The sequence below is a fragment of the Phyllobates terribilis genome, unplaced genomic scaffold (assembly GCF_046119375.1).
Source record: "Phyllobates terribilis strain yellow unplaced genomic scaffold, ASM4611937v1 Scaffold_3__8_contigs__length_932513732, whole genome shotgun sequence".
NCBI classification, from domain to species: Eukaryota; Metazoa; Chordata; class Amphibia; order Anura; family Dendrobatidae; genus Phyllobates; species Phyllobates terribilis.
The window spans coordinates 837,583,001-837,597,774 of NW_027362763.1; the positions used below are offsets into that span (position 1 = coordinate 837,583,001).

A 14,774-nucleotide genomic window follows, 5' to 3' on the forward strand; every position below is an offset into this window, starting at 1 on the left:
GAATAAAAATAAACCATTATGGATAAATAAGACAGTACAAAGTTTAATAAGACAAAAACAAAGGGCTTTCAAAATCTTGAAGGCCAAGAATACAGAAATAGCATTTCAGGAGTATAAAGATCTAAATAAGAAATGTAAAAAAGAAATCAAGCTAGCAAAGTTATCTACAAAGAAACAAATCGCCAACGACATTAAAATAAATCCCAATTTTTTTTTATAAATACATCAATGTCAAAAAGAAACAATCACAAGGTATTGGCCCCTTAAAAGAAGATAATAACAAGATAATTATAGAGGACAAAGAAAAGGCTGAGATATTAAACAGGCACTTTTCATCTATGTTCACCAATGAACTGTCTGTTCCAGGGATCTTTCAACAAGGCAAAAAAAAAAGTTCACCACCTGATATAACTAGTTTTAGGCTACGGCCCCACTATCAGTATTTGGTCAGTATTTTTCCTCAATATTTGTAAGCCAAAGCCAAAAGTGGATCAAAAATGCAGAATTGGTGCACTTGTTTCTAGTATACTGTTTATCTGATTGTTCCTCACCTGGTTTTGGCTTACAAACACTGGGGAGAAATATTGACTAAATACTGATAGTAGCCTAACACAAAAATAAGTACGCCTGTGTTTGAGCAAATTAAAAATTGACAAATTCCCAGGGCCAGATGACATTCATCTATGGATACTGTGGGAATTGAGCTCAGTAATTGACAGACTGCTGTATTTCATATTCTTAGACTCTCTTGTAACATAGTGGTGCCACAGAATTGGAGGATGGCTGAAGTGGTACCGATATTTAAGAAAGGTAAGAAGCTGGATCCAGGTAACTACCATCCAGTAAGTCTGACATCAGTAGTGTGCAAAGTTTTTGAGGGCATCATAAGAGATGACCTGCAGAGTTATATCACAGAGAATAATATAATAAATGATAATCAGCGCGGATTCATGAAGAATAGGTCGTGTCTAACTAACATGTTGGGTTTCTATGAGGAGGTAAGTGCAAATCTGGATGTTGGTAATGCGGCTGATGTGATTTTTTTTTTTAACCCCTTTACAACCCAATGTGGTTTACACGTTAATGACCAGGCCAATTTTTACAATTCTGACCACTGTCACTTTATGAGGTAATTACTCTGGAACGCTTCAACGGATCCCACTGATTCTGAGATTGTTTTTTCGTGACATATTGTACTTCATGATAGTGGTAAAATTTCTTCGATATCACTTGCGTTTATTTGTGAAAAAAATGGAAATTTGGCAAAAATTTGGAAAATTTAGCAATTTTCAAAATTTGAATTTTTATGCCCTTAAATCAGAGAGATATGTCACTTAAAATAGTTAATAAATAACATTTCCCACATGTCTACTTTACATCAGCACAATTTTGGAACCAACATTTTTTTTTATTAGGGCGCTTTAAGGGTTAAAAGTTGACCAGCGATTTCTAATTTTTCCAACAAACTTTACAAAACCATTTATTTAGGGACCACATCACATTTGAAGTCACTTTGAGGGGTCTTTATGACAGAAAATACCCCAAAGTGACCCCATTCTAAAAACTGCACCCCTCAAGGTGCTCAAAATCACATTCAAGAGCTTTATTAACCCTTCAGGTGCTTCACAGGAATTTTTGGAATGTGGAAGAAAAAAATTAACATTTAACTTTTTTCACAAAAATGTTACCTTAGACCCAATTTTTTTTATTTTCGCAGGGGTAACAGTAAAAAATGGACCCTGAAATTTGTTGTGCAATTTCCCCTGAGCACGCAGATACCCCATATGTGGGGAAAAAACACTGTTTGGGCGCACGGCAGGGTTCGGAAGGAAAGGAGCACCATTTCACTTTTTGATTGCAAAATTTGCTTGAATAATTAGCGGACGCCATGTTGCGTTTGGAGAGCCCCTGATGTGCCTAAACAGTGGAAACCCCCCACAAGTGACACCATTTTGGAAACTAGACCCCTCAGGGAACTTATCTAGATGTGTGGTGAGCACCTTGAACCCCCAGGTGCTTCACAGAAGATTAGAACATTGAGCCGTAAAAATAAAATTTTCACATTTTTGCAAAAAAAATGTTTTTCAGCCTCCAATTTTGCATTTTCATGAGGGTAACAGGAGAAATTTCACCATGCAATTTGTTGTGCAACTTCTCCTGACACGCCGATACCCCATATATGAGGGAAAACCACTGTTTGGGCGCACGGCAGGGTTCAGAAGCGAAGGAGTGCCATTTGACTTTTTGAATGTAAAATTTGCTTGAATAATTAGCGGACGCCATGTTGCGTTTGGAGAGCCCCTGATGTGCCTAAATAGTGGAAACCTCCCACAAGTGACACCATTTTGGAAACTAGGCCCCACAGGTAACTTATCTAGATGTGTGGTGAGCATCTTGAACCCCCAGGTGCTTCACAGAAGTTTATAACATTGAGCTGTAAAAATAAAATTTTCACATTTTTCCCACAAAAATGTTTTTCAGCCCCAATTTTGCATTTTCATAATGGTAACAGGAGAAATTGTACCATGCAATTTGTTGAGCAATTTCTCCTGAGTAAGCCGATACCCCATATGTGGGGGAAAACCACTGCTTGGGCATACGACAGCGTTCGGAAGGGAAGGAGCACCATTTGACTTTTTGAATGTAAAATTTGCTTGAATAATTAGCGGACGCCATGTTGCGTTTGGAGAGCCCCTGTGTAACATACCTGGCGGCGTCCTTGCATAGTGGTCCATCTCCCACTGTGCAAGAGCACGCACTTGATCTCCAGTCCAGTCTGCTAGCCTGACTTCCCTCCATGCTGTCTGCTTGCCTCTGTGTCTGCTGCTTAAGGGCGGCGCCCGATCACTTCCTGTTTCTTGTATCTGCTGCGGGCACACCCCTTGTGCGTCCTCAGCCTATTGCTGTCTGTCACCTGGTATTTAACCCAGCTGCTCCAATGAATCCCTGCCTGAGCATTGTGTTTCATTCAGTGTGCTCTTTCACTCTGAATGTGCCAGGTCCCTTTCTGTGTTTGCTTGCTTGCCTTTCTTGTAGGCTGTATTTCCAGTCCTGTCTGAACACGCTCCTTGCCTGTTCGTTCCGCCTTCTAGGGGCCGCATACCTAGACCCGCTCCCGTATCTTGTCTGTCCTGTCTGAACACGCTCCTAGCCTGTTCCTCCCGCCTTCTAGGGGCTGCATACCTAGACCCGCTCCTGTATCTTGCTACTGTGTCGTTTCTTGTCTGAATACTCTTCTAGCCTGTTTCCTGTTTTTTTCTATGTCCGTACCTTTCCTTTTTCTGCAGAATCTGAACTCGTACCTAACTCCTGCTCGTTGTCACTGTGCTTCCGTTTGTGAGTTTGTGGTCCACTCGCTACTTCACTGCAAGTACCCTGTGGGTATCTGGTTCTGCCTTTCCCTTCCTGCCTGTTCCGTGTGTACAGAGCCCTGTCCCCCCTGCTCAGCCTTGCTCACCGCTCCGGCGGTTCTAGCCTGCTCTGCCTTGCTCACCGCTCCGGCGGTTCTAGCCTGCTCTGCCTTTGCTCACTGCTCCAGCAGTATTGCTCCGCTCTGACCCTTTGCTCACTGCTCCGGCAGTCTTGCTCCGCTCTGACCCTTTGCTCACTGCTCCGGCAGTCTCGCTCCGCTCTGACCCTTTGCTCACTGCTCCGGCAGTCTCGCTCTGCTCTGACTCATTTGCTCACTGCCCTGTCAGTCTTGCTCTGCTCTGACTCCTTGCTCACTGCTCCGGCAGTCTCGCTCTGCTCTGACTCCTTGCTCACTGCTCCTGCAGTCTCGCTCAGCTCTGACCCTTTTCTCACTGCTCCAGGTGGCCTTGTCCTGCTCTACTCTTGCTCACCGCTCCAGGCGGCCTTGTCCGGCTCTACTCTTGCTCACCGCTCCAGGTGGCCTTGTCCTGCTCTACTCTTGCTCACCACTCCAGGCGGCCTCGTCCTGCTCTACTCTTGCTCACCGCTCCAGGCGGCCTCGTCCTGCTGTGTTTGTTCGCCACATCTGTGGTTCTGTTCCTGAGTCCCAGTGTATACTGGGTCCTATCCCGCCTGTGTTCCAACCTGCTAGTGCCTCCCTGTCAGCACTCTAGCCGTGCTTGCCTGTACCCCCCTGCCTGCATACCCGCCTGCCTGCATACCAGTCGTGCCTGCCTATACCCACCAGTCTGTGTGCCAGCCTAACCTGTCTGTTCCTGTATTCCCCTGTGTGGGTCAACAGCCGTGTCCGGGGTCTGTCCTGGAGTAGCACCTGGTCCCTCTCCTCGGTTCCTCCTTGGTGCACTGGCGTCGTATGCCGTCGTGCAACCCTGGTCGGATCGGGTGAATACCTAGTTACGCCCCTCCAGGCATTCACTCTCCGGCACGGTCCAGTGGAATCACACGCCGCTCAGCCCGGGCGTGTGCATTACACCCTGATGTGCCTAAACAGTGGAAACCCCGCACAAGTGACACCATTTTGGAAACTAGACCTCTCAGGGAACTTATCTAGATGTGTGGTGAGCACCCTGAACCCCCAAGTGCTTTACAGAAGTTTATAACATGGAGCCGTGAAAATAAAAAAATCAAACTTTTTCCACAAAAATGATGTTTTAGCCCCAATTTTTTTATTTTCACAAGGGTAAGAGGAGAAAAAGGACCCCAAAAACTGTGCAATTTCTCCTGAGTACGCCAATACCCCATATGTGGGGAAAATACAGTGTTTGGGTGCACGGCAGAGTTCAGAAGGGAAGGAGCACTGTGTGACCTTTTGAACGCAAAATTGGCTGGAATTGAGAGCGGACGCCATGTCGGGTTTGGAGAGCCCCTGATGCGTCTAAATAGTGGAAACCCCCACAAGTGACCCCATTTTGGAAACTACACCGCCCAAGGATTTTATTAAGGGGTATAGTGAACATTTTGAACCCAGAGGTACGACACAAAATTTGATAACATTAGGTCATTATATTGAATAAGTTGTCATTAGTCTTTAGCGTAAGTGCTCGCTACTTGAGTTTGCATCGGGTACTCGAGTATGCACCATGTATCGCGCGTGCTTGAGCTACATGTTCGAGTCCCCGTTCACATGTTTCACGGTTATTAGACACCCAAAAAAACCATGCAGGGATCGCTTGTGCATGGCAGGCAATCCCCGTGAGTTTTTTTTGGCCACGAAGCATATGGGGCGGAGACTCAAGCATGTCACTCGAGCACCCGCGATACTCAGTGCATACCCGAGCACCCAATGAAAACTCAAGTAGTGAGCACTTGCGCTCAACACTAGTCGCCATATCGTCATCTTTTTTTTTTTACTTTTGAAAAAAATTCCAACCCTAACCCCAACCCTAATACAACCCTAATACAACCCAACCCTAACCCTAGCCCAACTCTAACCCTAGCCCAACCCCAGCCCAACTCTAACCCTAGCCCAACCCCAGCCCAACTCTAACCCTAGCCCAACCCTAACCCCAACCCTAACCCTAGCCCAACCCTAACCCTAACCCTAGCCTAACCCTAACCCCAACCCCAACCCTAACCATAGCCCAACCCTAACCCCAACCCCAACCCTAACCCCAACCCTAACTCTAACACAACCCTAACCCTAACCCTAGAGTTTATTTTTTACGCCGTTCCTCGTGTGGTATAAGTGATTAGACAACTTTATTCTTCAAGTCGGTGCGATTACAGCAATACCAGAATCATATCGGTTTTTTATGATTGACAGCTGTCACACACTAAAAAGCTGTCACACATTTTTTTGTAAAATCTAGTTTTTGCATCGCCACATTTTGAGAGCTATAATTTTTCCATATTTTGGTCGACAGAGTCATGTGACAGCTTGTTTTTTTGCGGGATGAGTTGACGTTTTTATTGGTACCATTTTCAGGCACGTGACATTTTTTGATCGCTTTCTATTTCGATTTTTGGGAGGCAGAATAAACAAAAACCAGCAATTCCGGAATTGTTTTTATGGGGGGGGTTTTATGCTGTTCTGCGTATGGTAAAATTGATAAGGTAGCTTTATTCTTCGGGTCAGTACGTTTACAATGGTACCACATTTATATTGTTTTTCTATGTTTTGGCGCTTTTACACAATAAAAGCTATTTTATAGAAAAAAATATTTTTTTGCATCGCTTTATTCTGAGAGCTATAACTTTTTAATTTCCGGCTGATGGAGCTTTATGGCGGCTTGTTTTTTGCAGGACAAGATGACGTTTTCAGCTGTACCATTTTTATTTATATTCGTCTTTTTGATCGCGTGTTATTCCATTTTTTCTTTGGCGGTATGATGATAAAGCATTGTTTTTTGCTTCGTTTTTTTTTTTTTTTTTTTACCATGTTCACTAAAGGGGTTAACTTGTGAGACAGTTTATAGATCAGGTCGTTCCGGACACGGTGATACCAAATATGTGTACTTTTATTGTTTATTTTTCATAATAATATTTATTGATGGGTACATTATATTTTTATTTTTGGTGGATTATTTTTTTTATTTTTTTTTTATATGTTTCCAATTTTTTTTTTTTTTTTACATTTTTTAACACTTTTTGGACTTTTATACTTTGTCCCACTATGGGACTTTCACTTTTTACATTCTGATCGCCTGTATAGCATAGGGATGGAGCACCATCCCTGTGCTATACAGGCTGTCAGCGCTGCCAGATGCAGAAGATACTTTGGTCATGCACTGCGCATGACCAAAGTATCTTCCTGCTGTCTGGTGACCCGGATGTTGTCATGACGACATTGGGTCATAATGGCAACAACCGGGAAGCGGCGGCAGACAGCGCTGGAGGCTGGGAGAGGAGGTGAGTATTGCGATCACCTCCCCTTGCCCCCGCAATGCTGCGATCGACTTCGATCGCAGCATTGCTGGGGTTAATGTGCTGGGAGCGGTGCGGGACCGCTCCCAGCACATTGCACTGGGTGTCAGCTGTGAAAAGCAGCTAACACCCGGCGGCGATCGCGCCCGCACAGCCTGTGTGTGGGCGAAATCAACAGGGCGTACTAATATGTACTTGGCTCTTAAAGCCCAGGGCGCAGGTATGTATTTTTATTGAAAATAACATTTTCTTACATTAATTAATGCGAATATAACTTGAAATATACATGACTAGGTTGTTATAAGATGGTAAATAGCAGAATGTACATTCCAAGCATGGTTACATCAAGTCAAAAGACAAACCAAAAGCTAGGAGGGGGGGAGGGAAGGAGGGGAGAAAAGAGAACGCCTAAAACAGGTACTTTCCATATATAGATCACCCAACAGGGGTGTATAACCTTATACTCTTCTTGAAAGATGTGTGGGAACCAAAGACACTAAGATAGACCCCTGACACCTAGATGTATCTCCACACTGCGGCTCTAACTAACACATTTCTACACGGGTGTTGGGTGTTTCCCCCAATAGTAGCTGTTCTTGGTACCATGCTGTAGGTTGGAAGCAAATTCTAATGTCATCTCGGATGCGTTGTGGAAGCAAAGAGATGAAACTTTCCCAAGTTTCAAAGAAGGACTGTATCTTTTCCTCCTTGTATAAGGAGGCCTCAGCCCAATCCATCTGACGCAGGAATGACAGTTTGTCTAAAAAGATCTTAAAAGCAGGAGCTTGGTCTTGGATCCATACCTGCAGGATGGCCTTAACACCGGCTGCCCGGCTGATGTGATTTATCTGGACTTTGCAAAGGCATTTGATACTGTACCACATAACAGCCTTATACTGAAGCTACCGAAGCAAGGACTTGGGGGAACTTTATGGGTAAGGGGTAAGGAAGTACGTTCTCTAAATGGTATATAGTCAGCAGTGGGGACGGCAGGGATTTCTGCTAGGACCGATTCTTTTTAACGTCTTTCTTAATGATTGGATTGAGAGTAAAGTTTCAGTCTTTGCTGATGACACCAAACTATATAGGATATTAAAATCTGATCTTGACATTACGATATTGCAGAATGATCTGGATAAGATGACTGAATGGGCAAACACTTGGCAAATGAGGTTTAATGTAGATAAATGTAGAGTAAAGCACTTTGGGCGGAGTAATCCAATTGCTGCATATACTTTAAATGGGAGCATACTCGCGACTACAAAACAGGAGAAGGACTTGGGTATTCTGGTTACAAGTAAGCTGAGCAGCAGTTCTCAATGTCAAGCAGCAGCCACAAAAGCAAACAAGATTTTAGGATGTATAAAAAGAGAAATAAAATCCCGCGATCCCAACGTAGTGTTACCCCTTTATAAATCACTGGTGAGGCCACATCTGGAATATGGGATCCAGTTTTGGGCTCCATATTTTATAAAGGATATTCAGAAGTTAGAGTCAGTTCAAAGGCGGGCAACTAGATTATTACAAGGGATGGGAGGCCCCTCATATGATGAGAAGTTGGAAAAGTTGAGCTTGTTTAGCTTAGAAAAAAGATGTCTCACAGGAGATCTCATTTATATGTATAAATACATGTGTGGTCAGTACAAAGGACTGGCACATGACTTATTCCTTCCAAAGACCATACTAAGGACACTCATTACGGGTGGAAGAAAGGCGATTCCGGCAGCTAAATAGAAAAGGATTCTTTACGGTCAAAGCAGTCAGACTGTGGAATGCCCGACCATAAGAGGTAGTGATGGCAGACACTATAACAGCTTTTAAAAAAGGGCTGGACGATTTCCTCGATACACATAACATTGTGGGTTACAGTGTTAAATTAGTGAGAAAATGTACAATTGGGTGGTGAAGGTCGAACTTTATGGTCCTAAGTCTTTATTCAACCTACGTAACTATGTAACTAAATAAATGATAGAAAGGCAGCATATTACAGCTACTGGTCAGTTCTTCTAGTAGACAAAATGGCCACATTTTGTGCCATCTAGCTAATAGGAGTATTATAAAGATTATAACAAACTTGTGATTACAGCACTTTCCTGCCTCTCCATACCCCTTTTGCCCTTCAAGTCCATGATTGACATGTTGATATGCATGCACATCATGTATACATAGCAGCCTCTCAATCACTTGCCTAAAATAGTAAGTTCAATAAACCTTTAAGGATACCGCGAATTTTTGTTTTTGCAATTTCATTTTTTCCTCTCCTTAATACAACAGCCATATATTTTTTTTTCCAATGATGTAGCTGTGAAATAGCTTGTTTATTGTGGGTCAGTTCTGGTTTTAAATCATTTTACCATGTAATGTACTGAAAGATGGGAAAAACTCCAAGTGTGACGAAATGGTAAAAGCCTCTCCACAATTCTGCCATTTTTTTCTGCGTCTAACTTTTACGGCTTTCATTCTGCAGTAAAAATGACCTGGCAATGTGATTCTTCAGGTTAGTACAATTACGACGATACTTTGCATTTCTTTGCGAAAAGCTGATCGAGTTTTGGTAGCCTCAACAGCTCAAATAGAGGCTAAGTGAGTTTACAATATGCCCAGTGTTTGCCAGTTGAGTTACCATGACCTGTCATGTAACCACCAGGATGCTGCCATTAGAATACAGTTGGGCCAAAAGTTTTAAGACTAACACAAATTTTGACCTGGCGAAAGACCTGAGTTGCGAGATTCGAGTCGTATGAGGAGGGCCATAACCCGGAAAGGTGACCGGATGCAGAAGAGTGTCATTCGTGGGAGCTGCAAACCCCGGTACAGAGTAGTCAGGGCTGTGTTTCAGGAAACGAAGGTGGTCAGCGTGTTGGGCATGCCAAGTGACTCATCGATACGGGAATTGCGGCCTAATGGGTTGTAATGTAATTATAGAACGACAGTGTGTAAATAACTTTGTGTGAATACCCTGTTCTAGCTGTATTACCGTGTTCTTATTGTGCCAACATTTACTGTATTGCCACTTTTTGCAGTACCCTTGATATTGTGCCGTAGGCACTAACTATATACAGTGCATTGTGAAAGTATTTGGCCCCTTGAACTTTTCTACCTTTTGCCACATTTCTGACTTCAAACATAAAGATATAAAATTCTAATTTTTTTGGGAAGAATCAACAACAAGTGGGACACAATCGTGAAGCGGAACGAAATTTATTGGATATTTTAATTTTTTTTTTAACAAATTAAAAACTGAAAAGTGGGGCGTGCAATATTATTCGGCCCCCTTGAGTTAATACTTTGTAGCGCCACCTTTTGCTGCGATTACAGCTGCAAGTCGCTTGGGGTATGTCTCTATCAGTTTTGCACATCGAGAGGCTGAAATTCTTGCCCACTCTTCCTTGCAAAACAGCTCGAGCTCATTGAGGTTGGATGGAGAGCGTTTGTGAACAGCAGTTTTAAGCTCTTTCCACAGATTCTCGATTGGATTCAGGTCTGGACTTTGACTTGGCCATTCTAACACCTGGATACACTTATTTTTGAACCATTCCATTGTAGATTTTGCTTTATGTTTGGATCATTGTCTTGTTGGAAGATAAATCTCCGTCCCAGTCTCAGGTCATTTGCAGACTCCAACAGGTTTTCTTCCAGAATGGACCTGTATTTGGCTCCGTCCATCTTCCCATCAATTTTAACCATCTTCCCTGTCCCTGCTGAAGAAAAGCAGGCCCAAACCATGATGCTGCCACCACTATGTTTGACAGTGGGGATGGTGTTTTGAGGGTGATGAGCTGTTTTGCTTTTACACCAAACATATCGTTTTGCATTGTGGCCAAACAGTTTGATTTTGGTTTCATCTGACGAGAGCACCTTATTCCACATGTTTGGTGTGTCTCCCAGGTGGCTTGTGGCAAACTTCAAACAAGACTTTTTATGGATATCTTTGAGAAATGGCTTTCTTCTTGCCACTCTTCCATAAAGGCCCGATTTGTGCAATGTACGACTGATTGTTGTCCTATGGACAGACTCTCCCACCTCAGCTGTAGATCTCTGCAGTTCATCCAGAGTGATCATGGGCCTTTTGGCTGCATCTCTGATCAGTCTTTTCCTTGTTCGAGATGAAAGTTTAGAGGGACGCCCGGGTCTTGGTAGATTTGCAGTGGTCTGATACTCCTTCCATTTCAATATGATCGCTTGCAGAGTGCTCCTTGAGATGTTTAAAACTTGGGAAATCTTTTTGTATCCAAATCCGGCTTTAAACTTCGCCACAACAGTATCTCGGACCTGCCTGGTGTGTTCCTTGGTCTTCATGATGCTTTCTGTACTTGAAACAGAACCCTGAAGCTATCACAGAACAGGTGCATTTATACGGAGACTTGATTACACACAGGTGGATTCTATTTATCATTACCACTCATTTAGGACAACATTGGATCATTCAGAGATCCTCACTGATCTTCTGGAGTGAGTTTGCTGCACTGAAAGTAAAGGGGCCGAATAATATTGCACGCCACACTTTTCAGTTTTTAAATTATGTTTGAAGCCAGAAATGTGGCAAAAGGTAGAAAAGTTCAAGGGGGGCAAATACTTTCACAGTTCACAGTATATAGATATTCATTTGTGTTAGTCAAATAAATAGTTGTTGGTTAAGTACCACTGTCTCCTCATTCTCTGCGCTGTTGCATCCGCATACCTGTTAACAGTGCTACAACAAAAATCTTGGCAAATTGCCCAACATAAGATGAAGTCAACATGGCGTAACAGGAAAACAATGCACAATGTTAGTGCAGATGGTCCGGTCCATCAGGTTGGCACTATTAAGAGGGAAAACAAACGCTACCATACAAGTTGTCAGTTAAAGAACCCCCATGAGCACACATGTCAGGGTTCAGTGTGAGAAGAATAATTTTCTGTATGGTGGAATACTATAAAGCTAATGGGAGAGCTCAGCTGTGTCTGGATGTAGACAGAGGGTGACAGACATCAGGAAGCTAAATACATGCTGACTCATTATTTCTTTAAATTCAATGTACCTAATGTCCTACATCTTTGCTGGCAATAAGTCTGAGGTTTGATGCAGACTAAATAGTTGGACACCTACTCTACATACAGATTCTTTATATGAAAAATACCTTAGCATAACATGTCCAGAGGAGGAAATAGCAAAATGTCTCCATGTCTTGGATTATATACATGGTACATTTTACTTGAAAGTAGCTGTTCTGTACCAAAAAAAAAGTCTCAGTGTGTGCACCCTGGGGAAATAACAGCGGCCAAGGAATTGACTGTACCAGGAAACAGAGATCAGTGTAATACATGGTACAGCTAGCCGCTGCTGGAACATTATCTGTGATTCACTAGGCAGACGCCATGCTGGCTAAACTTGCTTATTTTCATTCTGTGGATTACAATAAATGTAGTCACTCAATAGTTCAATGCAGGAGACATTTAAAGTGACAGCCATGATATTGTAATGTTAGTCTTTATTAAGGAAAGGTGTAAAACTGACATACTATGTGAAATACCAAGTGCTGGTATTCCCGGCATCTTCGCTCAAGTTTCCTGCTCCACAAGGCTACACAGATGGGAAGAAGAAGAGCGCCTTCCGTACAGGGTAAGTTGCGCAGGCGTGGGATCTGGCCGGGAAATGCACGTCACAGGGCACTGTGACGTGCAGGAGAGGGGGAGATATGGAAATGAAGCTAATAGGCGGGGATTTCTTCACGTCCCCCAGACACGAAGATTGCCAAAACTAATTTAATAAAAAGCTATTGCAAAGCAAGTAGACCTCTACTATGGGCAATACAGGTAAGTATAGATTCACATTTCTATCACCTGTATGCCCATATTAGAGGTCTGATAGGTCCCAGGGGGTGACAGATTCCCTTTAATGATCAAACAGCCACTGCCATTCGCTTCTTAAGAAGAATAGTCTTAATTCTATGAATGGTGAACGTATGGATGGAATTTAGGCTATTGTGTATACTTGAGAATGTAGAGTCATAAATGTATTATTATTATTATTTATTATTATAGCGCCATTTATTCCATGGCGCTTTACATGTGAAAAGGGTATACATAGCAAAAACAATTACAATAATCTTGAACAAATCGTGACGGCGACTGGTACAGGAGGAGCGAGGACCCTGCCCGCAAGGGCTCACAATCTACAAGGGATGGGTGAAGATACAGTAGGTGAGGGTAGGGCTGGTCATGGAGCGGTATGGTGGAGCGATGGTTAATGCAGGTTGTAGGCTTGTCGGAAGAGGTGGGTCTTCAGGTTCCTTTTGAAGGTTTCCACGGTCTGGTAGAGTATGATGTGTTGGGGTAGAAAGTTCTAGAGTAGGGGGGATGCACGGGAGAAATCTTGTATGCGGTTGTGGGAGGAGGAGATAAGAGGGGAGTAGAGAAGGAGATATTGTGAGGATCGGAAGTTGCGTGCGAGTATGTACGGGGAGACTAAGTCAGAGACATGTGAAGGAGACAGGTTTTGGATGGCTTTGTATGCCATGGTTAGGGTTTTGAACTGGAGTCTCTGGACAATGGGGAGCAAATGAAGAGATTGACAGAGAGGAGAGGCCAGGGAATAGCGGTGGGACAGGTGGATTAGTCGGGCAGCAGAGTTTAGGATAGATTGGAGGGGTGCAAGAGTGTTGGAAGGGAGGCCACAGAGCAGGAGGTTGCAGTAGTCGAGGCGGGAGATGATGAGGGCGTGTTTTTGCAGATTCATGGTTGAGGAATGTGTGGATCCGGGAGATATTTTCAAGTTGGAGTCGGCAGGAAGTGGAAAGGACTTGGATATGTGGTTTGAAGGAGAGTTCAGAGTCCAGGGTTATCCCAAGGCAGTGAGCTTGAGGGACTGGGGAGAGTGGGCAGCCATTGACGTTGATAGATAGGTCAGCTGGGAGGGTTGAATGAGATGGCGGAAAGATGATGAATTCTGTTTTGTCCATGTTAAGTTTTAGAAATATAGCAGAAAAGAAGGATGAAATAGCGGACAGACATTGTGGGATTTTGGTTAGTAGGGAGGAGATATCGGGTCCAGAGAGGTAGATCTGTGTGTCGTCGACATAGAGGTTATAATGAAAACCATGAGACTCTATGAGCTGTCCCAGGCCTAAGGTGTAGATGGAGAAGAGTAGGGGTCCTAGAACTGAACCTTGGGGGACACTGAAAGATTGGGGGTGAGATGAGGAGGCGGTGTGTGAGTGGGAGACACTGAATGTCCGGTCTGTTAGGTATGAGGAGATCCAGGATAGGGCCAAGTCTGTGATGCCGAGAGATGAGAGAGTCTGGTGTAAGAGGGAATGGTCCACTGTGTCGAAGGCAGATGACAGGTCCAGGAGGAGGAGGACAGAGTGTCGCTTGGATTTGGCGGTTAGTAGGTCGTTGGTGACTGTAGTCAGTGCAGTTTCAGTAGAATGGTGCGGTTGGAAACCAGATTGTAGGCGGTCGAAGAGGGAGCAGGAGGAGAGTTGGGAGGACAGTTCAGAATGGACGTGTTGTTCCAGTAGTTTTGAGGCATAGGGGAGAAGTGATATGGGGCGATAGCTAGTCAGAGAGGATGGGTCAAGGGAGGGCTTTTTGAGGATTAAAGATACATTGATGTGTATTTATGAGATGTACTAATTTAATAAAGGATTGTTTTCCTACTTTTCACTGTTCTCCTAGATATAACTTTCCTATAACTGTATGTCTATTTTCCACAATGTTATTGTTGGAAACATAAAGGAAAAATAAAACTTAAAAAATAAAAAAATAAATCTGGCCATTCATTGGAGGTGGATACCCTAGAAGTTATAGTCCTAAACCTTTAAATGGAGCACAAGCAGACTTAGTGCTTGATAGGACAGTACAAAATGTTATGAAAGACATCGCTATCTGCTGTGCTTAAATTTGGCTTTTATTGATTTGCAAATTAGGGCCGCAAGTGCACTGGGGTGTATCAGTGTACTTGTAGTCTATGAATCCTCTCTCCTTCTCCATGCCGG

At 43.4% G+C, this 14,774-nt stretch overlaps 1 protein-coding gene across 1 annotated transcript in view; it reads right to left on the bottom strand.

The window, feature by feature from the left end:
- Positions 1 to 14,774, bottom strand: part of SLC24A3 (solute carrier family 24 member 3) — a 428,724-nt gene that overhangs the window by 12,944 nt on the left and 401,006 nt on the right. The gene's annotated exons all lie outside the window — the stretch shown is intronic.